The 23,408-nt window shown below is 48.3% G+C and overlaps 2 pseudogenes; both read left to right on the forward strand.

Annotated features, from left to right (window-relative positions):
* The window catches only part of LOC126030091 (ceramide synthase 4-like), a 100,904-nt pseudogene extending 93,321 nt beyond the window's left edge, over positions 1 to 7,583 (forward strand).
* Positions 7,584 to 8,239: 656 nt separating this feature from the next.
* LOC126030092 (ceramide synthase 4-like) lies at positions 8,240 to 23,369 on the forward strand (annotated as a pseudogene).
* Positions 23,370 to 23,408: the final 39 nt, after the last annotated feature.

Here is a 23,408-nt window from a genome sequence, read left to right on the forward strand (position 1 = left end):
CTAAGTGTAAAAGATTAGCACCAGGTGTGAAAAGCATTTCTGTCTGACCCAGTGCAGAAAGGCAACAACCCTCAGTTGTCTCTCTGGGTAACTGGATTTTAAGACACTATGTTGTTCATTCTACCCAAACAGCTGTTAGGATGCAAGATTGAAGAAGACACAGGAACCTCTTTTCTCTTTGTGGTAAAGAGTTGCTAGGGTCTAGAGACCAATTCTCCATTCTTCAGCATCCCTAGGGGTCCCAAGAAGACACACAACCATGCAAGAACAAAGGTGAGGATTTTATTCTGACTCATCAGGTTCAATGCCCACGGCACTCCTCAGAGTTAGCCAGTGAACAAAGACCCCCAATCAAGGATCTAGCAGGGCTTTTATGGAGTATAGTTTAGGGAGGCACAAAGAACAAGCATTATTTCTTTTTGAGGTTACAGCAAGCTTCATTGGTTACATTTTGTGATAGTACTGGAACATCTTGTGACAGCTTCACTTGCTGTAACATTTTTCAGCTGCAATTTCTATTGAAGAATGTGATTAGCCATGGGGGAAGAGCAGAGGCTTGCTGATTTATTGGAACTTTTGCAAACAGCAGTATGGGGAAAGAGCAGAGGCCTGCTGAAGAAACCTTGTTTTTCTTTTTCAGAGTCACATCTTGAATGAAAAGGACCCTCTACACATCCAGCTAATTCAGCTCCGATGACTAGGACATAATGCAGATCATTTTGGTGCTCCTACTTATGGCAGCTGGTGACTGTGGGATGACCAGCAAGAATGAACACCCTCTTACCCAGACTGCAGATAGGTGTTTGTAGGTCAAACTGTCACCCAAGGAATCTCTTCATTATATTTCAGGTTCCAGGATAGGGAAGTTGCTCTGAGAGATTCTCATTTTATGTGTGTCCAGAATAGAGTCCCCCAAAATGTGGGGGGAATGTGATGGAGAGGAGTGCTTTCTCTGCAGGGTATAGGAATGTGTAAGGGAGGCCACCTGCAGCACATACTCAAATTACAGAGGGAGCCAGACCCTAATTCTCAGGCTAGATGTCTCAGGCAGAATTTTGGAGTGCTGTTAGCCAGAGTTGTCTGGCTCAAATATCAGTAAGGTCTTTAAGAGAATGTGTCCAGAATAACTTTCTAGTAGGGAAGCATCAAATAAGGAGGCTGAGGCCCGGAGAGATAGCACAGCGGTGTTTGCCTTGCAAGCAGCCGATCCAGGACCAAAGGTGGTTGGTTCGAATCCCGGTGTCCCATATGGTCCCCCGTGCCTGCCAGGAGCTATTTCTGAGCAGACAGTCAGGAGTAACCCCTGAGCACCGCTGGGTGTGGCCCAAAAACCAAAATAATAATAATAATAATAATAATAATAATAATAATAATAATAATAATAATAATAAGGAGGCTGTAGCCAGCAGTTCAACACTGCCTTAAGGTGCCAGTGTAAGCCCCACCTTCGAGCATAGAGTAAAAGAGAGCCTAGGATCAAACTTCTCCAGAAATTGCCAGCATACATCTAGAGTACTCACTGGACACCTTTAAAAAGTGTCCCTGTGCGAAGTCGAAGAAATAGCATGGAGGCAGGGCATTTGCTTTGCATGCCGAAGGACGGTGGTTCAAATTCTGGCATCCCATATGGTCTCCCGAGCCTGCCAGGAGATATTTCTGAATGTAGAGCCAGGAGTAATCCCTGAGCGCTGCAGGGTATGACACCTCCCCCCCAAAAAAGTGTCCCTGTAGAACAGGAGGAGTTTGGACTTCAGGTACATAAAATAAGGTGGACTGTATGGCTCAAGGGGAACAGATTGGGGTCCTCTGGGGAATGCTGCAGCAGGTGAAGTCCACTGTGCAAGAATGGACATATTCCACCTTCAAGTATGAACAGTGTTTCGCTCAATCACCAAGGATTGTAGGCTAGGCCACTGTTTACTCTTTTTCTGATGCTCTTGATAATAAATTTCCTCACCCCTGTTATTCAGGCATGCATATATGCAGTTAAAATGGTTGTGTTCAGGCCCGGAGAGATAGCATAGCGGCGTTTGCCTTGCAAGCAACAGATCCAGGACCAAAGGTGGTTGGTTCGAATCCCGGTGTCCCATATGGTCCCCCGTGCCTGCCAGGAGCTATTTCTGAGCAGACAGCCAGGAGTAACCCCTGAGCACCGCCAGGTGTGACCCAAAAAACCAAAAAAAAAAAAATGGTTGTGTTCAAGTTAGTTGTGCCCATAAGCAGGGACCATGGACTAGGAACCTCAAGGAAAGCCAAGAATTTGACTCAAGTCCATAAGAAGAGGAGAGAATGTTCAGTCTTGCATCACTATAATAGGAAGAATGCTATTTTTTAATGACCACATGTTGTAAGCCACATGTTAAGCTATCTTAATCCTGTTTCTAGTAACACTGTCCCAAGCTACCTGGCCATATCAGGTAGCCTATCTGGAAAATGTCCTAGACAACAGCTAATTTTTTTTTAATCAAACCATGTGGCACTCAAGGGTTACTCCTGATTCTGTACTCAGAAATCACTTGACCATGGCAGGCACAGGGGACCATATGGGATAACGGGAATCAAACTGGGGTCCATCTGGGATTGTACATGTGCAAGTAAACACCCTTATGCTGCGCTATTATCCAGCCCCAATAGATAATCATTTAAAGACTGACAGAAGCAAAAATTGCCATGTATTCACTCTGTATAATCTCATTCATGACCTTGGAGATGATCACCTTCTCTAGGAGATGTCCCTGATCAGTCAGTGTGGAATTTGTGGCTGACGAACAATCTTTTGTTAAACTTAAAAGAATAAGGGGGTGCAGAGAGATAGTACAAAAGGTAAGGCCCTGCACGTAGCTGACCTGGGTTGGATCTCTGCCACCCCACCATGAGTTTGCCAGGAGAGATTCCTATGTGCAGAGCCAGGTGTAACCTCTGAGTACAACTGGAGTGACAAAAGAGACAGAATAAGAGCGAGAGGGGAGGTCTGAGCAACTGCACATATGGTAGGCATTTGCCTTGCACATAGCTGACCTAGGTTTGATCCCCAGCATACCATATAGTCCCTGACCCTACCAGGAGTGATTTCTCAGTTTAGAGCAAGAGTAACCCCTGAGCACTGATGGGTGGCTCAAAAGAAAAGAGAAGAAAAGAAAATGTAGGAAGAGAGATAAAGTATCGCACACCTACAACAACACATTTGTATGAGGTGAAGATGGGATCAGAGGATACAGGAGCATGCAGATGTGCAAGCAGAGAGACCAAACAGGGTCAAAGCATCCAGCACTGCTCAGGTATACCTTCTGGCTCTGTGTTCAGGAATCATTCCTGTCAAGGTTCAGGGGACCCTATGGGGTTTCAGCCAGAGACAGCACAGAGCCTCCTCCAAATCTTGTCTCTGCTGCCCTTGGTGTCATTTGGGACCAAAGGGCAAGAATGCAAAAGGTGGGCTGGAGCAATAGCATGGCAGGAATGACATTGGTTTTGTGCCTGGACAACCCAGGTTCAATCCATGACATCCCATAATGTCCCTTGAACACCACCAAGAGTGATCAGAGATCAGGTATTCAAAGACAAGGAAGTTTGATTCTGCTCAGTTCTGTTTGGAAAGATGAGAGCTCAGAATCTCGCTTCTGGCTGCAGCCCACTTATGTAACTGGGGATCTCCAGGATACAGGGTGTCACAACACCTTCTTGCACATAGGCAAGGGTCGTGGGCCATACCTAACCTGCCTCACTGTTGAGCAATTCTCACTGTCCCTGAAAAGCTAGTAATTGTCCCACGAAGGCCGAGCTATTTGCCCAGTATAAAAAGAAGCTGTGAAGAGGTAAGGTTTAGTGGAAAAAGACTGGAACCAAAATTTGGGGGCCCCCAAAACTTCATCTAATTGAAAAAGGTTTGACTTTTTTTGTTTTTTAGTTTGGGGACCACACATGATGAAGCTCTGTCCTCTGGAATCTCCTGGTGGTTCTCATAGATCCGATGGGATCCAGGAGAAAGATCCCGAGTCAGCCATGTGCAAAGTGCTATATCCCACAGTGCTATATCTTCAGCCTCTTTCCTATCTAGCTCCATTTAACCTCTTTCCCTGCCTGTTACCATGGTAATATGAAAAACATCAGCACTGCCTACATTTCTTTTTGTCGGGGGAGGGCACACCATGTGACGCTCAGGGGGGATTACTCCTGGCTATGTGTTCAGAAACCGCTCCTGGCTTGGGGGACCATATAGAATGGTGGGAATGCCGTCTAGTTCAACCTTTATGGAAAGCGATATGGAGATTCCTCCAAAAACTGGAAATTGAGCTCCCATACGATCCAGCTATACCACTCCTAGGAATATACCCTAGGAACACAAAAATACAATACAAAAACCCCTTCCTTACACCTATATTCATTGCAGCACTATTTACCATAGCAAGAGTCTGGAAACAACCAAGATGCCCTTCAATAGACGAATGGCTAAAGAAACTGTGGTACATATACACAGTGGAATATTATGCAGCTGTCAGGAGAGATGAAGTCATGAAATTTTTCTATACATGGATGTACACGGAATCTATTATGCTGAGTGAAATAAGTCAGAGAGAGAGAGAAAAACGCAGAATGGTCTCACTCATCTATGGGTTTTAAGAAAAATGAAAGACATTCTTGCAATAATAATTTTCAGACACAAAAGAGAAAAGAGCTGGAAGTTCCAGCTCACCACAGGAAGCTCACCACAAAGAGTGATGAGTTTAGTTAGAGAAATAACTACATTTTGAACTTTCCTAATAATGAGAATGTATGAGAGAAATGGAGAGCCTGTTTAGAGTACAGGCGGGGTTCAGGTGGGGAGGAGGGAGACTTGGGACATTGGTGATGGGAATGTTGCATTGGTGATGGGTGGTGTTCTTTACATGACTGAAACCCAAACACAATCATGTATGTAATCAAGGTGTTTAAATTAAAAAAAGGAAAAAAAAAGAAAATATAACATGATATATATTAAAGTATTGAATGTCTAAAAAAAAAAAAAGAAAAAGAAAACAACCCCATTCACAATAGTGCCACACAAACTCAAATATCTTGGAATCAACTTGACTAAAAATGTGAAGGATCTATACAAAGAAAACTATAAAACTCTGCTCCAAGAAATAAGAGAGGACACACAGAAATGGAAACACATACCCTGCTCATGGATTGGCAGGATTAACATCATCAAAATGGCAATACTCCCCAAGGCATTATACAGATTTAATGCAATCCCTCTAAAGATACCCATGACATTCTTCAAAGAAGTGGATCAGGCACTTTTGAAATTTGTTTGGAACAATAAACACCCTAGAATAGCTAAAGCAATCATTGGAAAAAAGAATATGGGAGGAATTACTTTCCCCAACTTTAAACTTTACTACAAAGCAATAGTTATCAAAACAGCATGGTATCAGAATAAAGACAGGCCCTCAAATCAGTGGAATAGGCTTGAATACTCAGAAAATGTTCCCCAGACATACAATCACCTAATTTTTGATAAAGGAGCAAGAAATCCTAAATGGAGCAGGGAAAGCCTCTTCAACAAGTGGTGTTGGCACAACTGGATAGCCACTTGCAAAAAATTTGAACTGAGATCCTCAGCTAACATCATGTATGAAGGTAAAATCCAAATGGATTAAAGACCTCAATATCAGACCCGAAACCATAAGATATATAGAACAACACATAAGCAAAACACTCCAGGACATTGAGAGTACAGGCATCTTCAAGGAGGAAACTGCACTCTCCAAGCAAGTGAAAGCAGAGATTAACAGATGGGAATATATTAAGCTGAAAAGCTTCTGCACCTCAAAGGAAATAGCGCCCAGGATACAAGAGCCACCCACTGAGTGGGAGAAACTATTCACCCAATACTCATCAGATAAGGGGCTAATCTCCAAAATATACAAGACACTGACAGAACTTTACAAGAAAAAAACATCTAATTCCATCAAAAAATGGGGAGAAGAAATGGACAGACACTTTGACAAAGAAGAAATACAAATGGCCAAAAGACACATGAAAAAATGCTCCACATCACTATTCATCAGGGAGATGCAAATCAAAACAACGATGAGGTACCACCTCACACCACAGCGAATGGCACACATCACAAAGAATGAGAATAAACAGTGTTGGCGGGGATGTGGAGAGAAAGGAACTCTTATCCACTGCTGGTGGGAATGTCGTCTAGTTCAACCTTTATGGAAAGCGATATGGAGATTCCTCCAAAAACTGGAAATCGAGCTCCCATATGATCCAGCTATACCACTCCTAGGAATATACCCTAGGAACACAAAAATACAGTACAAAAACCCCTTCCTTACACCTATATTCATTGCAGCACTATTTACCATAGCAAGACTCTGGAAACAACCAAGATGCCCTTCAACAGACGAATGGCTAAAGAAACTGTGGTACATATACACAATGGAATATTATGCAGCTGTCAGGAGAGATGAAGTCATGAAATTTTTCTATACATGGATATACACGGAATCTATTATGCTGAGTGAAATAAGTCAGAGAGAGAGAGAAAAAAACACAGAATGGTCTCACTCATCTATGGGTTTTAAGAAAAATGAAAGACATTCTTGCAATAATAACTTTCAGACATTAAAGAGAAAAGAGCTGGAAGTTACAGCTCACCTCATGAAGCTCACCACAAAGAGTGATGAGTTTAGTTAGAGAAATAACTACATTTTGAACTGTCCTAATAATGAGAATGTAGGAGGGAAATGGAAAGCCTGTCTAGAGTACAGGCGGGGGTCGGGTGGGGAAGAGGGAGACTTGGGACATTGGTGATGGGAATGTTGCACTGGTGATGGATGGTGTTCTTTACATGACTGAAACCCAAACACAATCATGTATGTAGTCAAGGTGTTTAAATAAAATATAAAAAAATTAAAAAAAGAGTTCAACCAAAAGGGCCGGGTGGGCGGGGCTATGGCTCTACACGGGTGGGGTGGGTGGGCGGGGCCAGAGTAATGGGCGGGGCTCTACAGCTTCTCCGAGAGGGCCAAAAGGGAGGGGCTAAGGCTCTACAGTTCCATCCTGAGGGGCGTGGCATGTGGGCGGGGCCAGGGCAATGGGTTCCACCAGTAAGGGTAAAGTGGGCGGGGCAAGGGCAAGGGCGGGGCTTGCAGCTTCTGCACGAGGGCCAAATGGGAGGAGCTATGGCTCTACAGTTCCTGAAGGGGCGTGGTAGGTGGGCGGGGCCAGGGTAGGGGGCAGTGCTCTACAGTTTCACCAATAAGAGTAAAGTGGGAGGGGCCATGGCAAGGGGCAGGGCTTGCAGCTTCTCCCTGGACCAAATAGGCGGGGCTATGGCTCTACAGGTCCATCCTGAAGGGTGTGGCAGGTGGGCGTGGTCATGCAGGGGCGGGGCTAGGCACTCTTCCCAAAGCCCCTCCTTTGGGTTTTCCTTGGTCCCCTGATTTCTGTCCTCTATCCCACCTGTGCCCCAGATGAAGGACGTTCGCAGCGATGTGGAGGAGTCAGATTCGAGCGACGAAGAGATGGTCAAGAATAAACCTCCAATGCAGGATGGGGTGACCCACCGGGCCAGGGGTGGCCGCCTTTGATAAGCCTCAGAACCGGGCAGCAACGCATCAGGACAAGGACACACGCAGGCCACATAGCACCCCTTCAGAGAGGTGACCAGCCCCCCAAAAACTGGCCCTCTGCACAGGTGGCCCCGGGGACCAAGTCAGGGCAGACAAGGAGCCTCCATGTGGCTTGGGCTGATGATCCTGCCCACTCTCTCTCCTTTGGGATGAAATGGGGAGAGGAAGGTAGGTGGGGGGTTCCCCCTGAATGTAAGGGGTGGAGGGGGACAATAAAATTTGAGTACTAGAGTCAGATTGGATTCCTGGCAGCCTCCGAGCACTGCCAGGCGTGATTGCTAAATGCAGAGCTAGAAGTAACCCCTGAGCATCGCTGGCCCAAACTGCCAAAAACTAAAAACAAATATTAAAACCCAGGGGCCGGCGAGATAGCATGGAGGTAATGCGTTTGCCTTGCATGCAGAAGGACGGTGGTTCGAATCCCGGCATCCCATATGGTCCCCCGAGCCTGCCAGGAGCGATTTCTGAGCGTAGAGCCAGGAGGAACCCCGAGCACTGCTGGGTGTGACCCAAAAACAAACAAACAAACAAACAAACAAACAAAATGAAAACCCAAAGGCCCAAACCAAGGGAACACCTCGAAATCCTGGCGGGACTGGCACTACCGAAGCGAGATGGCGCCATCTACTGGCCGAGAGCTGCAAAGCAAGAGGTCACCTGCCTCTCTCTCCCCTTAGTGGCTCTTAGTGTCCACAAAGGCTTCTGTGTCCTTGTGGCATCAGTGGCATCCCCAGGGACAGTGAAATCTACCCTCCAGGGGGCCGGAGAGATAGCATGGAGGTAAGGCGTTAGCCTTGCGTGCAGAAGGTCGGTGGTTCGAATCCCTGCATCCCATATGGTCCCCCGAGCCTGCCAGGAGCGATTTCTGAGCTAAGCCCCGTGTTTATGTCTCTGTATGTCTCTGGAGCTGAGAGTTGCTGTGTCCTGCTTCAAACCCCGCTTCGAAAAGCTATGCATTGCAAAAAGTGCTCATTGTAGCCATCAATCCAGACATTGCCTCTGATTAAAAAATCAGCTCAGGGCCCGGAGAGATAGCACAGCGGCGTTTGCCTTGCAAGCAGCTGATCCAGGACCAAAGGTGGTTGGTTCAAATCCCGGTGTCCCATACGGTCCCCCGTGCCTGCCAGGAGCTATTTCTGAGCAGACAGCCAGGAGTAACCCCTGAGCAACGCCGGGTGTGGCCCAAAAACAACAAAAAAAAAAAAAAAAAAAAAAAAAAAAAAAAAAACACAGCTCAAATTATTTTATGTATTTTTGTTTTGCAAGTTAAAGTATTTTTTTTAATAAAGATACTATTTACAGTCGCGCGGGGGGTGCGAAAACTGTTTTCTTCCTAGGGGAGCATGACAGAAAATAATTGAGAAGCACTGTCCTAGCGGGATCCACATACCAGAAACCAGCAAAGAGCCCGCCCCAATCACAGCTGCCCCTCCCTCTGCAAACTCAGCCCTGTCAGCTTTCTCTCCCCTAAGCAGAAATCTCTAGCCCCCAGGTTTTTTTTGTTTGTTTGTTGTTTGTTTGTTTGTATGGGGGTCACACTTGTCAGCGCTCAGGGTTTACTCCTGGCTCTGCACTCAGAAATTGCTTCTGGCAGGCTCGGGGATCAAATGGGATGCTGGGATTCGAAACACTGTCTGTCCTGAATTGGCTGCATGCAAGGTAAACATCTCTCTGGCCCTAGCCCTAGGTGTTTTTTGTTTTGTTTTGTTTTGGTTTGGTTTTGGTTTTTGGTTTTTGGGCCACACCCGGCCATGCTCGGGGGGTTACTCCTGGCTGTCTGCTCAGAAATAGCTCTTGGCAGGCACAGGGGACCATATGGGATGCCGGGATTCGAACCAACCACCTTAGGTCCTGGATCTGCTGCTTGCAAGGCAAACGCCGCTGTGCTATCTCTCCGGGCCCATAAACCCCAGTTTTACTTTTTGCTTGTTTTTTTTTTTCAGAACACACCCGGTGTTTCTCAGGAGTACTCTTGGCAGTGCTTGGGGGGGACATACAGGATGCCGGGGATCAAATCTGGATCGACTGCATGCAAGGAAAGCACCCGAATTGCAGTACTCCTTAGCTCTAGGACTTCTACCTTGGTTATTTGAAATCAAAGGAGGGTCCAGAGGGCTAGAACAGCTGACAGGAAGCTTGCCTTGCAGGTGATCAGCCCAGGTTCCATTCCTGGCACTGCAAAGCATCCCCAGAAATCCCCAGGAGTGATCCCTTAGCTACTCCTGACCAGTAACTTCTGAATATCACAGGCATGGCCCCAAACATCCTGTTCTATGCCCCCCCTCTGTCCCCATAAAGTGGCCTGAGTTTAATTCCTGGCACTAAAGGAGGTTCCAGAGGACAGTTTGGAGGATCCCCTCACACCACCAGATGTGGCCTTTCGATTCCCACAAAAAGATGAGAAGTTTCGGGCCCAGGGAGATAGCACAGCGGCGTTTGCCTTGCAAGCAGCCGATCCAGGACCAAAGGTGGTTGGTTCGAATCCCGGTGTCCCATATGGTTCCCTGTGCCTGCCAGGAGCTATTTCTGAGCAGACAGCCAGGAGTAACCCCTGAGCACCGCCAGGTGTGACCCAAAAACAAAAAAAAAAAAAAGAGAGAGAGAGAGAAGTTTCTAATCAATTAACGTAAAAGAACTTCCTGAAGAGTAGAGCTTTCCCATTGTGGCAAGCAAATAGCAAAAAAAAAAAAAAAATACAATTTTTTTTTTTTATTTTTTTTTTGGTTTTTGGGCCACACCCGGTGACGCTCAGGGGTTACTCCTGGCTATGCGCTCAGAAGTCGCTCCTGGCTTGGGGGACCATATGGGACGCCGGGGGATCGAACCATGGTCCGTCCTAGGGTAGCGCAGGTAAGGCAGGCACCTTACCTTTAGCGCCACCGCCCGGCCCCACAATTTTTTTTAAATCCTTACTTCTCCTCCAAGGAGTTTTACTCCCCTTATTGCAGGATAAACTGTTCTGTAATCATAAAAATTAACCTAAGTATTATTCAGAATCTGTGCTAAGCAAACACTTTTATTATCACAGCAACTGGATAAAGAAAACAAACAAGGGGCCAGAGGAGTAGACCAGCAATAGAATGTTTCCCTTGCATGCGGCCAACACGGGACGCACCCAGGTTTAATTCCTGGCATCCATATAATCCCCCGAGTCTGCCAGGAGCGATTTCTGAGTGCAGAGCCAGAAGTAAACCCTAAGCACTGCCTGATCTGACCCCAAAAACACAGAAAAGAAGAGGAAAGGTAAGGAAAGAAACAAAATATGTCAGTTCAACCAGAACAGCCTCAGTTTCAGGAATCACTTGTGGGGAAAAAAAAGCAATTTCAGGAACTGGAGCCATAGTACCAGCATTCGATCCCTGGCATCCACTGTGTTCCACCAAGAACCACCAGGAGTAAGCCTTAAGCAGCTCTGGTAGTGTCACAAAACACATAGTTGTTGTTTTTTGTTTTTTTTTAAATAAGTGCTCTTAGGGGCCGGAGAAATAGCATGAAGATAAGGTGTTTGCCTTACATGCAGAAAGACAGTGGTTCAAATCCCAGCATCCATATGGTCCCCCGAGCCTGCCATGAGTGATTTCTGTGTGTAGAGCCAGGAGTAACCGCTGAGCATTGCCAGGTGTGACCGCCCCCCCAAAAATAGTGCTCTTAGACCTGATGTCATAGCAGTCAGTAGTAGAGTGTTTGCCTTGCATGTCAAATTTGGCCATTAAAACCTCATATGGTCCCCAAAGCCCCAACAGAAATCATTTTTTCTTTTTTTTTTTTTGGGGGGGGGGTTGGGGCCACACTTGATGATGCTCAGGGGTTACTCCTGGCTATGTGCCCAGAAATCACCCCTGGCTTGATGGGAGGTGATTGATATGGGAGGCTAGGGGATTGAACCACAGTCCGTTCTAGGCTACTGTGCACAAGGCATACACCTTAAGCCCTGCACCACCGCTCCGGCCCCAAGAGTCATTTTCTGAACACAGAGATCAGAGTTTCAGAGTAAGTCCTAGGAACTGAAGACCCCCACCTGACACAACCCTGACACATGAATGGGGTCACTTCTCCCTGTTGTCATGGCTTTGGAATCCTGGACCACATGATCTAAAGCAGCCTCCCTACAGTTGGCTTTTCTGCTTGTGTGTGTTTCCTAGAAGATGAGGTTCATGGAAGATGCAACCACCACTAGTAAGGCCACCCACTCACGAGCCACCCACTCACATAGCCCCAGACAAGGTGTTGATCTCTGTCATGTTCAGTCTTGTGGGGAGCCTAGCTGATGAAACCTTGAACAAAGGACACCTCAGTAATCCCTGACCTTGTCACCCACATGACCAAAGGCGCCCATGCCCTGAGAACAAAGGAAATAGACAAATACTAAAGTAATTCAAAGCAGCCCAATACATCCAGTCAGAAAGAAAAATATAGAGCAACTTGCCTTTGTGTTAGCAAAAGATTATTATGATTACAGCTGATGTTTTATTTATGCTTGCTGAGTAAAATTTATAGAACTCTGTTTGAAGCTTATGCTTTCAGGGTAAACATGTGCTCAGGTCTACCTCTTTGCCCCTCCCTATTACCTGCCCCCCAGTTTATGTTAATGAATGCTTGCAATTGTAATTGGTGGAAAACCTGTAACACCCTCTGACGTATCTCAGCCCTTAAAAGCTGATCTCCCCGACAATAAACCCCCTTTTGAACAGCATGTGTTGTCTTGAGGACTTTTCTTACTAACTTCTCAAGTTTTCTTCCCAGGTCGGTTCTGCTCGGGCAAACCCACGAATAACTAGCAACCTTCATTTCCACACCCCCGCGGGTCAGGGGGTCCCCTACGGGAGGTTGCACAGTCTCACAAGGTCCTTGGGTCCTCAGTTCAAGGCAGAACAAAGTGCTGAAGCAAAGCTGCTGTCGAGAAGATGATGGTGTTCCCCAATCTTTCCCTCTCCCACTCCATCATCCTTTCCCTCTCTCAGAGCAAGCCTTCTCCAAGAGCCGCACCTAGGGGCCAGAGAGATGGCATGAAGGTAGGGCGTTTGCCTTACATGCAGAAGGACGGTGGTTCAAATCAGGCATCCCATATGGTCCCCTGAGCCTGCAAGGAACGACTTCTAAATGTAGAGCCAGTAGTAACCCCTGAGCGCTGCCGGGTGTGGACCCCCCCCAAAATAAAAAGAGCCACACTTCATAGTTTTGGGGACCACAACTGGCTCAGAGAAAGTTTAGAGCTTACTCCTGGTTCTGTGCTAAGAACTCTCTCCTGATAGGCTTGGAGAACCATATGGGATGCTGAGGATTGAACTTAGATTAGCCATGAGCAAACAAATGCCCTCCCCGCTCTGGCCATAGAAGCTATGCCTTTGGGAACATCCAACCCCCTAACCCCAGTGCCCTACTTTTACCACCCTAGGGTTTGGGTCAATGCCAGCCTCTAGTCAAACAAGGAAGGATCTGACATGGGCGGGCAGGTTTAGCCCATGAATGGTGCCCATTAAAGCTGAACATCCTTTTGTTTTCATTGTTTTGGTTCGTTTGGCCCTTATCTGCATTTGATGCTGGGGTTAACTGTCCTGGCAGGTGCGAAGAAACTATCTTTGGAGTAAATAAACTTCAGTGGGGTTGGTGAATAAAATAAAGGCTTTTGGTGGCCACAGAGCTGGTTCCAATGGCCAGAGCTCAAGTATGTCTGTGTGGATTCCAGGTTGATCCTACCAGTCACTGCAAGATCCGTGGAGACCTCTAAGAGCAGCTCCCCAAGTTTGCCTCTCAAGAATCAGTCTTGGTGATGCCAGAGGGAGAGCACAGCAAGAAGGACATTGACCTTGCATGCAGCTGACCCATGTTCTATCTTTGGCATCCCAGAGTGTCCCTTGAGCACTACCCAAAAAAGAATGCAATATCTGTGTAGTTCAGTTCTGTTTAGAAAACTGAAGGCTCAGAATCTTTTGTTTTGTTTTGTTTTTGGGCCACACCCGGCGGTGCTCAAGGGTTACTCCTGGCTGTCAGCTCAGAAATAGCTCCTGGCAGGCACGGGGGAACATATGGGACACCGGGATTCGAACCAACCACCTTTGGTCCTGGATCGGCTGCTTGCAAGGCAAATGCCGCTGTGCTATCTCTCCTGGCCCTCAGAATCTTTTGTTTCTGGCTGTAGCCCATTTTGACTCATATTCTCTGGGATATAGGGTGTCTCCAGAGGTATTTGCCCACAGGCAAGCCTCATAGACACCACCTCACACTCCTTGTCATTGAGCAATACCTGTTGTCCCTGAAAAACTAGTAACTGTCAAATGAAAGGGGCACCAAGTACATTCAGCACCTTCCTGGAGCTGCAGAAAGGTAAAGTTTGGAGAAAGGAGGCACATTTTGGAGAGCTTCAACACTCCATCCGAGGAAGGTCTGATATATATATATATTTTTTTTTTTTTTTGGATTTTGGGCCACACCCGGCGTTGCTCAGGGGTTACTCCTGGCTGTCTGCTCAGAAACAGCTCCTGACAGGCACGGGGGACCATATGGGACACCGGGATTTGAACCACCTTTAGTCCTGGATCGGCTGCTTGCAAGGCAAACACCACTGTGCTATCTCTCCGGGCCCAGAAGGTCTGATATTTTGTGTGTGGACCACACCTGGTGATGCTCAAGGCTGACTACTGGCTCTGTGCTCTCTAGAGCAGTGTCACACTTGCCTATGTTCAACTGTCGGGTCATTTTCCATTGGAAGTTGGACATGGTACAAATTAGAGTCACTGCCATGATTCTGCCCACTTGGGAATCTCTGAAGACCATCCCAGCTTTTTTTCTGTTTATTTTAGTTTTGGGGATACACCTCTCAGTATTCCTGGCTGATTCTTAGCTCTGTGCTCAAAGATCATTCCTGGCAGGTTTCATGGGACTCTTGGGGTCCCAGATATCAAACCTGGGTCAGCTACATACAAGGCCCTCCCCTCTGTCCTACAGCTCGTCCTTTCACCTTCTTTAGTCTTTTGCTGTTCTTGTAGTTTAGGGAAAGGGGCACCCCTGGAAGTGCTGGGTGCCACTCCTAGCTCTGTGCTCAGGGACCATCTGTAGAATCTAGGATTAAATCGGGACCAGTAACATGCAGGGCAAAAATTTTAATCTCTTTTTGATCTACCAAGTCCCATAGACATATCTTTTGTATATTTTTATTTAAGGGGGTGCAGAGCACCTTCCAGTCAGTGCTCAGGATTCCCAAAGGCCACTTCTAGGGATCCTCAGCCAACCTGGTCAGTTCAATGTTTGGGTCCAGCTGTTGGTGGGGGGGGAGATACAGCAGCAGTGCTGCAGGTTGGCATGAGACTTGTGAGAGTGAGTTGGAACCCAGACCCTGGCATGTGCCAAACTGTACGTTTGAACTACCACTGTGGTCTCCCCCAGATTAGACCTTCTCCTTTTCACTCTTCATTTTGGAGAAGCCAGTGAGTCCACACTGGGCTCTGTGCTTAAATGCTGGGTCTGAGGTGTTCGCACATAGGATCATGTGACATTCACAGTGATCTTCCACATTTGGAGTTGTGGTACTTTTAGGGAGGTCACACAATTGGAAGGAAGGAAGGAAGAAGGAAGGAAGAAAGGAAGGAAGGAAGGAAGGAAGGAAGGAAGGAAGGAAGGAAGGAAGGAAGGAAGGAAGGAAGGAAGGAAGGAAGGAAGGAAGGAAGGGTGGGAGGGAGGGAGGGAGGGAGGTAAGGAGGAAGGGAGGAAGAACAGGAGAGAAGAAGGGAAAGAGAAGAAAGGAGGAAGGGAAGGAAGAAAGGAGGGAGGGAAGGAGAAAAGAGGGAAGGAAGAGAGGGAGGAAAGTAGGGGAAGGAAGAGAGGAAGGAAGGTGGAAGAGAGGGAGGGAGAGGAAGGAAGAGAGGAAGAAAGGAAGGAAGGATGGAAAGGTAAGGGAGGGGAAGGAAGAGAGGGAGAAAAGAAGAAAGGAGGGAGGTTGGGAGGGGAAGGAAGAGAGAAAGGAAGGAGGGATGGAGGGTAGGAGAGGAAGCAAGAGAGGAGGGAAGGAAAGGAAGGAGGGAGGGAGAGAGGAAGGAAGGAAGATAGGGAGGGAGAAATGGGAAGGAATAGAGAAAGGAAAGATGGAAAGGAAGGAAGGGAAGAAATGAGGGAAGAAGGGAAGGAAAAGAGGAAGAAAGGTTGAAGGAAGGAAGAGGAAGGGAGGGAGAGAGGAAGGAAGAGAGAAAGGAAGGAAGGGAAAAGGAAGAAAGTAAATGGGAGGGAGGGGAAAGAAGAGAGTGAGCAAGTAAAGGAGGGAGGACGGGAGGGTGCAAGGGAAAGGAATAGAGAAAGGAAGAGAGAGGGATGTGGGAGGGAAAGTGGAGAGAGGGAAGGAGGAAAGGAGGGAGGAAGGAAGGAAAAAAGAGGGAGGGAGGGAAGGAGGGATAGGAAGATAGGAAGGAAGGAAAGGAGAGGGAGAGGAAGGGAGGGAGAAAAGAAGGAAGGAAGGAGTGAGGGAGGGTGGGAGAAGCAAGAGAGGAAAGAAGGAAGAGAGGGAGGGAGGGCAAGAGGAAGGAAGAAAGGAAGGGAGGGAGGAAAGAAGGAGGGAGGGATGGGAAGGAAGAGAGAAAGGAAAGATGGAAAGAAGGGAGGGAGGGGAAGAAAGAGAGGAAGGAAGGAAGGAAGGTTGAAGGAAGGGAAGGAAGAGAAAAGGAAGGAAAGAAAGGGATGGAGAGGATGGAAGAGAGTGAGCGAGGGAAGCAAGAAGGAAGGAGGGAGGGAGGGTGTGAGGGAAAGGAAGAGAGGAAGGAAGAAAGGGAGGGAGGGAGGGACATAGGAGGGAGAGAGGAAGGAGGGAGGGAAGCAGTGAGGGTGCAAGGGACCGAGAGAAGGCTTTTGCCTTTCATGCAGAAGGATGGTGGTTCAAATCCCGGCATCCCATATGGTCCCCCTGAGCCTGCCAGGAGCGATTTCTGAGCATAGAGCCAGGAGTAATCCCTGAGTGCTGCCGGGTGTGACCCCCCCCAAAAAAATGTTTTTTCATACTTAATGCTATTTAACCAAGCATTTTTTACTGGAACTTTCTAGTTCTTATTTATTAACCTTCCCTAAACATATTTAACCAAGCATTTTCATTAAACTTTCCTAAACAAAATTACAAGAACATTTATACAGAAAATACAGTTTGAAAACAGGCTACTACATTAAAATACACAGTAAAACAGTGTGCAGTTGGGAACATGAATTATGGAAAACTATAAAACACATTTAAACCAGCTAGAAAATGATGCAACTAAAGGGTAAAGAGATAACCTAAAACAGTTCAAATGCAGGAAGTTTTTTTTTGTTTTGTTTTCTTTTTTTTTGTTTTGTTTTTGGGCCACACCCGGCTGTGCTCAGGGGTTACTCCTGGCTGTCTGCTCAGAAATAGCTCCTGGCAGGCACAGGGGACCATATGGGACACCGGGATTCGAACCAACCACCTTTGGTCCTGGATCGGCTGCTTGCAAGGCAAACTCCGCTGTGCTATCTCTCCGGGCCCTCAAATGCAGGAAGTTTTGAGGGGAACTGCTCCAAGATTTCAGCAATCCCCTTTTCAAAACTGCCTGCCCTGCTGCTAGAAAGTGTCTCCTTCATTTTTAGGTTAGGTGCCACATGGTTCCATATTTTGGGGCCACTCCAGCTGAATAGAGCCAAAATTAACCATAAGAACAGAATATCACCATCATGGCTGTCTTCTTTGGTCCAGGGTTCAAATCCATTTTGGGGTGCCAGTTTGTAGAATTACTTAGTAATTATAGAGTCCTGGATGGTGGTGGATTATGATGAGGCCTTTTTCTTTTTTTCTTTTTTTTTTTTTTTTTTTTGTGGTTTTTGGGTCACACCCGGCAGTGCTCAGGGGTTACTCCTGGCTCCATGCTCAGAAATTGCTCCTGGCAGGCACGGGGGACCATATGGGACGCTGGGATTCAAACCGATGACCTCTTGCATGAAAGGCAAACGCCTTACCTCCATGCTATCTCTCCAGCCCCTGATGAGGCCTTTTTCAACCATACTAGGTGCCTGCACCTCCTTCCACCAGCAGGTCTGCAGGTTCAGGGTAGTGGTAAGGATTGTGCTGAAATGGACCTCAAGCATTGTGTCGATCTTTTGTTTTTTAGGGTCACACTGGCCATTGCTCAGGCTTACCTTTGGCTCTGCACTCAGGAATCACTCCTAATGGAACATGAGGGGATCTTATGGGATGCTGTGTGCAAGGCCATAACCCTCTCCAGGGTGCTCTGAATCCGTCCTTGAATGTCAATTGCACCCTCATCCCAACACCCGATGCAGTTTCTTTTCTACTTAGCTTAGAACAGCTACCAAGTGATCTTCCAAAATGTCGCCTCTATAGCCCTGTCTGTAAGTCCCTTTCACCTGCTCCATCTTACCTGCATCCCCAGATTCATTGGTCTGCCCCTCAGCCGGTGACTAGGGGTGAAAGATCAGCTTTGGCGACCAGCAGAGCCCATCCCTGCGCTGGAGAGACACTTCGTCACAGCTGGACCAAAACCCAAGGAGGTAAAAGCCCAGAGCCTCCCACCCTCAGCTGCTAAAGCCCATCACCCACCCTCCAGGAACCCCATCATGGTTCCCAAGTAGTCAGATGCTTATATAAAGACATGTATAGGGGTGAGGAGAAGCCAGCCTCGTTTGACCCTCTCAGTCCCACCAATGCTGTAGCTGCCCAGTGAGCAGTCTAGCACCCCTATGTTGGTATCCAGCTGTATTTGGAAGGCCATTAATGGATTGGAATCCCCAAACCCTGGGTCCCAAAGAATCTGCTTTTTTTTTTTTTTTTTTTTTTTTTGGTTTTTGGGCCACACCCGGTGGTGCTCAGGGGTGACTCTTGGCTGTTTGCTCAGAAATAGCTCCTGGCAGGCACGGGGGACCATATGGGACACCGGGATTCGAACCAACCACCTTTGGTCCTGGATCGGCTGCTTGCCAGGCAAACACCGATGTGCTATCTCTCCGGGCCCCCAAAGAATCTTCTAGTCTCTCTTTCTTTCCCATCCGTCTCTTCATCAAAGCAGGGGCAGAACCTAACTGCTTCCTAAAACCAGGGTGAGACCTGATTGTTCTGCAGAGCCCGTAGCCCCATCCTACTTCACTTGCCCAGAATTGAGGGGCCAAAAAGATATTCCAATGGACAGTGCACTTGCCTTACAAGTGGCCAACTTGGGTTCAAATCCTAGCATGCTATAGGGTCCTTTGTGCACCATCAGGAGAGGAATTCTAAGTAAAAGAGCCAGGACTGAATATCACTGGATGTAAGCAAGCCTTCCTCCCCTTAAAAAAAGAACACAAAAATGGCTGAAGTCATACCTCCTGATGCTCCTATTCAAAGTAGAGCTGGCCACACCACAGGCAAGCTGTGGGGACCTACAGAGCAAAGCAGTAACAGGGGGCCTGAGTCACCCCATCACCCTGGTCCACTCCCTGCACCCCTTTCAGGCCCAGATGGTGCTCCTGGCTGCCCAATGTGGGCTCACACTGCACCAGACTCGGTGCTGGTTCTGCAGACGCCGCAACCAGGACCGGCCCCAACAGAGGAAGAAGTTCTGTGAGGCCAGGTAAACCCAGATGTGGTGGGAAGCTGGGAAAGGGTCTTCTGGGGAGAGAGTTGGGGGAACTATTTCTTGGGTGTCCCCTCACATGCACCTCTTATTGTGCAGCTGGAATTTCACCTACTTCCTTTGCTACTTTCTTAGTGGTTTTTCCATCCTCTACCACGTGAGTGTTCAACACCAGTTTTCTGAAATAGAGGGACAGGGAGGCGGGAAGTTGGGGGGCAGGCACAGAAAAGCAGGTGGGACAGTAGAGAGAAGTGAGGGGGGATGACAATACAGCAGGGGGCATTAGCTTTCTACATGCAGATCTGGATTTGCTTCCCAGCTTGCATGGAGTCCCCTGACCCCTACCAAAATTGATCCTTAGTAAGCCCTGAGCACTGCCAGGTGTGGCCCAAAACACAAACAACAACAAAATAAAAGTGATCCCTGAGCACAGAGCCAAGAGTGATCCCTAAGCACATATCTGAGAGTAACCCCTGAGCACTGACAAAAAATTAAAAAAAAAAAAACTACAGTGATGATTCCTCTGCGTGGCATTTTAAAGGGCCTCCTGAAGGCCAGGAACTGGGGGTACTGTACGTGAGAACTAGAAAGAACGCCAAAAAACAGGACACCACAGGTTGAGTAGGAGCTGTACTTACAGGAATGGCTGGGCCCAGACTGGAGACAGAGGTGGCTCCTGAGTCGTCAATCTTGTGCCTTCTCCCCTTTCCCAGGAGCCCTGGTTTTGGAGACCAGTTTTGTGCTGGGATAGTTACCCAAACCAGGTGAGAAAAGAAGGTTCCAGAGGCTGAAGGTCGGGGATGGGGACTCGCAACAACCAGTGGAGACACATCTCCAGTCTACTATCCAGCACTGTCATTGGACTTTAGCGCCCTCGGGTGTTCTATTTGTGTCTCCCATCGCTCAGGAGAGGGGCCAGGCATCAGCAAACTCGGAGCAGGAGCTGCCACTTGGGTCTTGATTACCTCCAGAGATGGTGGACTCACGCCTTCAGCTCTCACTGGGGTGCTGAATCCAACACACACACACACACACACACACACACACACACACACACTACAGCTCTCACTGGGGTGCTGAGTCCAACACACACACAGACACACACACACACACACTACAGTTCCTCCTGGAGCTGAGTTTCTTCGTCTAGCAGCTCATCAGGATGCCTTTGGACAACAAGCAAAAGGTGATGCCAGGTGGAGAGCCAGTTAGGAAAGTGCGACCTCACTGCCAGGAATGTGCATGCAACCCCTGTCCTATGACAGAAGCCTGGCCGCACCTTCAAAGCTGCTCAGTAGGCCACAGCCAGTCCGTGGGGTCTGAGAGGGCCCCTTCTTCCCACTACCCTTCATTCCCATTGTGACCCTCCATCTCCCGCAGGACTTCAAGGAGCAGGTGGTCCACCATTTGTCACCATCAGCCTGATGGTCTTCTCCTACATCATCAACCTGCTGCCTATGGGCTCACTGGTGCTGCTCCTGTACAACAGCTCCCATTTCCTGCTGCAGGTGGACAAGATGCTGCCAGCTGCCCTCCCTGCCCCTGCCAGCGCCCAGACATGAGGCTCCTCCCTTAGATTTCCCTTTAGATGAGGATCCTCCCCTTAGCTTTCTGGGAGATGAAACTCCGCCCCTTCCAGGTTAATGACTTGAGGCTCCTCCTCTCAGCATTTCTGGGTGATGAGGCTCCACCCCTCTTAGGCTACTAGTTGATGAGTCTCCACCCTTGAAATGACTAAAGTTGATAAGGCTTAGTCCCTCTCTAGACTATTTGTTGAAACCCAACCCTTCAGAAAAACTGTACCCTCTCAGGCTAATGGCATGAGGCTCCTCCCCTTAGGTTTCCTGAGAGATGAGGCCCCGCCCCTCAAGCAAACTAGTTAATAAGGCCACGCCTCTTAGGTAATTAGTATACGAGGCCCCCCCATTAAGCAGACTAGTTTATAAGGCCATGCCCCTCTTAGATGACTAGTAGATGAGGCTCCCTCACAGCTAACACACACACACACACACACACACACACACACACACAATTTTAGACAATTCTTTTTTTTTTTTTTTTTTGGTTTTTGGGCCACACCCGGCGGTGCTCAGGGGCTACTCCTGGCTGTCTGCTCAGAAATAGCTCCTGGCAGGCACAGGGGACCATATGGGACACCGGGATTCGAACCAACCACCTTTGGTCCTGGATCGGCTGCTTGTAAGGCAAACGCCACTGTGCTATCTCTCCGGGCCCAGACAATTCTTAGCAGTTCCCAAAGACTAGTTCCTCTTCCCAAGACTCCTGGTCCAGCCCCTTGATAAATTTGCCTTGAACCCAAGCCTGCCCATCTCCCCATAGGCTGCTCTGTCCTCCCCAGGGACTCTGAGTGTATGCCTCCCCGCTGTCCTCCGCAGGCAGCTAAGATGTTCAACTACACGCAGTGTCAGAAAGCGTCCAACGTTCTCTTTATCATCTTTGCCTTGTCTTCTTCTACACACGCCCGGTAGTCTTCCCCACCAAGTGAGTCTGTCCTCTCGTGCAGAATGGGATTTGAGCAGGTTGACAGGTGCTAGGTCCAATGGTGCCTCTTTCTTGGGTCTCTGGCTGGGGAGACAGAGCTGGGCACTAGGCCAGTTGATTCTTTTTTTTTTTTTTTTTTTTTGGTTTTTGGGCCACACCCAGTAACGCTCAGGGGTTACTCCTGGCTATGTGCTCAGAAGTTGCTCCTGGCTTGGGGGACCATATGGGACACCAGGGGATCGAACCGCGGTCCGTCCAAGGCTAGCGCAGGCAAGGCAGGCACCTTACCTTTAGCGCCACCGCCCGGCCCCAGGCCAGTTGATTCTAAAGCTCCTTACAGCAGAACATTGAGCCCAGCCACCTATTATCTTGGTCTCGATTGGCTAGAACCAAGGCAGGAAAATGCTAGAGACATAGCACAGCTGAGAGGGCGCTTGCTTTGCTGCTCCTGGAATCCTCTTCTGTTCCCCCATGAGCCCCCACTGGGAATGATTCCTGAGCTCATTGCCAACGGGTGAGCCCTAAGGATCACCAGGTTTGGCCTCCATAAAAAGAAACAGGGCAGGAAGATCCCTGAAATGTCTGGTTTTACCCTAGGGTGCAGTAGAGAGCCATGAAAATAGGTGGCATAAAAGAAAATAGGTGGCACAGAGGTGACACTTAGCAAGATAGAAATACCCAGAATGGGCCGGGAAGGTGGCGCTAGAGGTAAGGTGTCTGCCTTGCTAGTGTAGGACGGACCCCGGCGTCCCATATGGTCCCCCCAAGCCAGCGGGCGATTTCTGAGCACATAGCCAGGAGTAACCCCTGAGCGTCAAATGGGTGTGGCCCAAAAACCAAAAAAAAAAAAAAAAAGCAATGCCCAGGAGGAGGCAACAGGGAGGTGGGCAGCGCTAAGTGAGGTTCGTCCCCACCTTGACTGTAGGATCCTGCACTCCACCTATTATGAGTCCATTGAGAACAGGAGCCCCTTCTTCGGCTACTACTTCCTCAACAGGCTCCTGATGATGCTTCAGGTTCTGCACATCTTCTGGTTCTCTGTCATTCTTCAAGTGCTCTACACCTTCACCTGGAAGGTGGGGCCAGGGAATGGGGCGGGTCTCTATAGCATCACCAGGAAAGGCCTGGTGAACAACAGTACTAGGGCAGGGGGTTGGCTGGCAGCCATTCCAAAGAGCTCCTCCTGCAAGGCTCTCTGTTCCCCACTGCTCTTAGTTCTGTCCTCTCTCCTCCCTGTGCCCCAGTTGCAGGATGTTCGCAGAGATGATGAGAAGACGTGGTCAAGAAAAACCCTCGGGCCCGGAGAGATAGCACAGAGGCGTTTGCCTTGCAAGCAGCCGATCCAGGACCAAAGGTGGTTGATTCGAATCCCGGTGTCCCATATGGTCCCCCGTGCCTGCCAGGAGCTATTTCTGAGCAGACAGCCAGGAGTCACCCCTGAGCACCGCCGGGTGTGGCCCAAAAACCAAAAAAAAAAAAAAAAAAAAGAAATGGAGTGGGGAGGCAGGTGGGGGTGGCATGTAAAGGTGGAAGAAAACTTGAGTAGAATCAAATTCTTTACCCGAGACTTCAAACCCTGTCACGCAGCCTTTTATTCCTCCACGGAGACCTCAGGACTCTACTTGCAAAACCCCTCACCCAGCTTACGGGACATAACGACTATGACCAGGGTGTCCAGGAACAGTAAAGCCACGTAAAGCCTAGGGAAATGCAGGCACCCCACCAC

This window comes from Suncus etruscus, chromosome 15 (genome assembly GCF_024139225.1).
Source record: "Suncus etruscus isolate mSunEtr1 chromosome 15, mSunEtr1.pri.cur, whole genome shotgun sequence".
NCBI classification, from domain to species: domain Eukaryota; kingdom Metazoa; phylum Chordata; class Mammalia; order Eulipotyphla; family Soricidae; genus Suncus; species Suncus etruscus.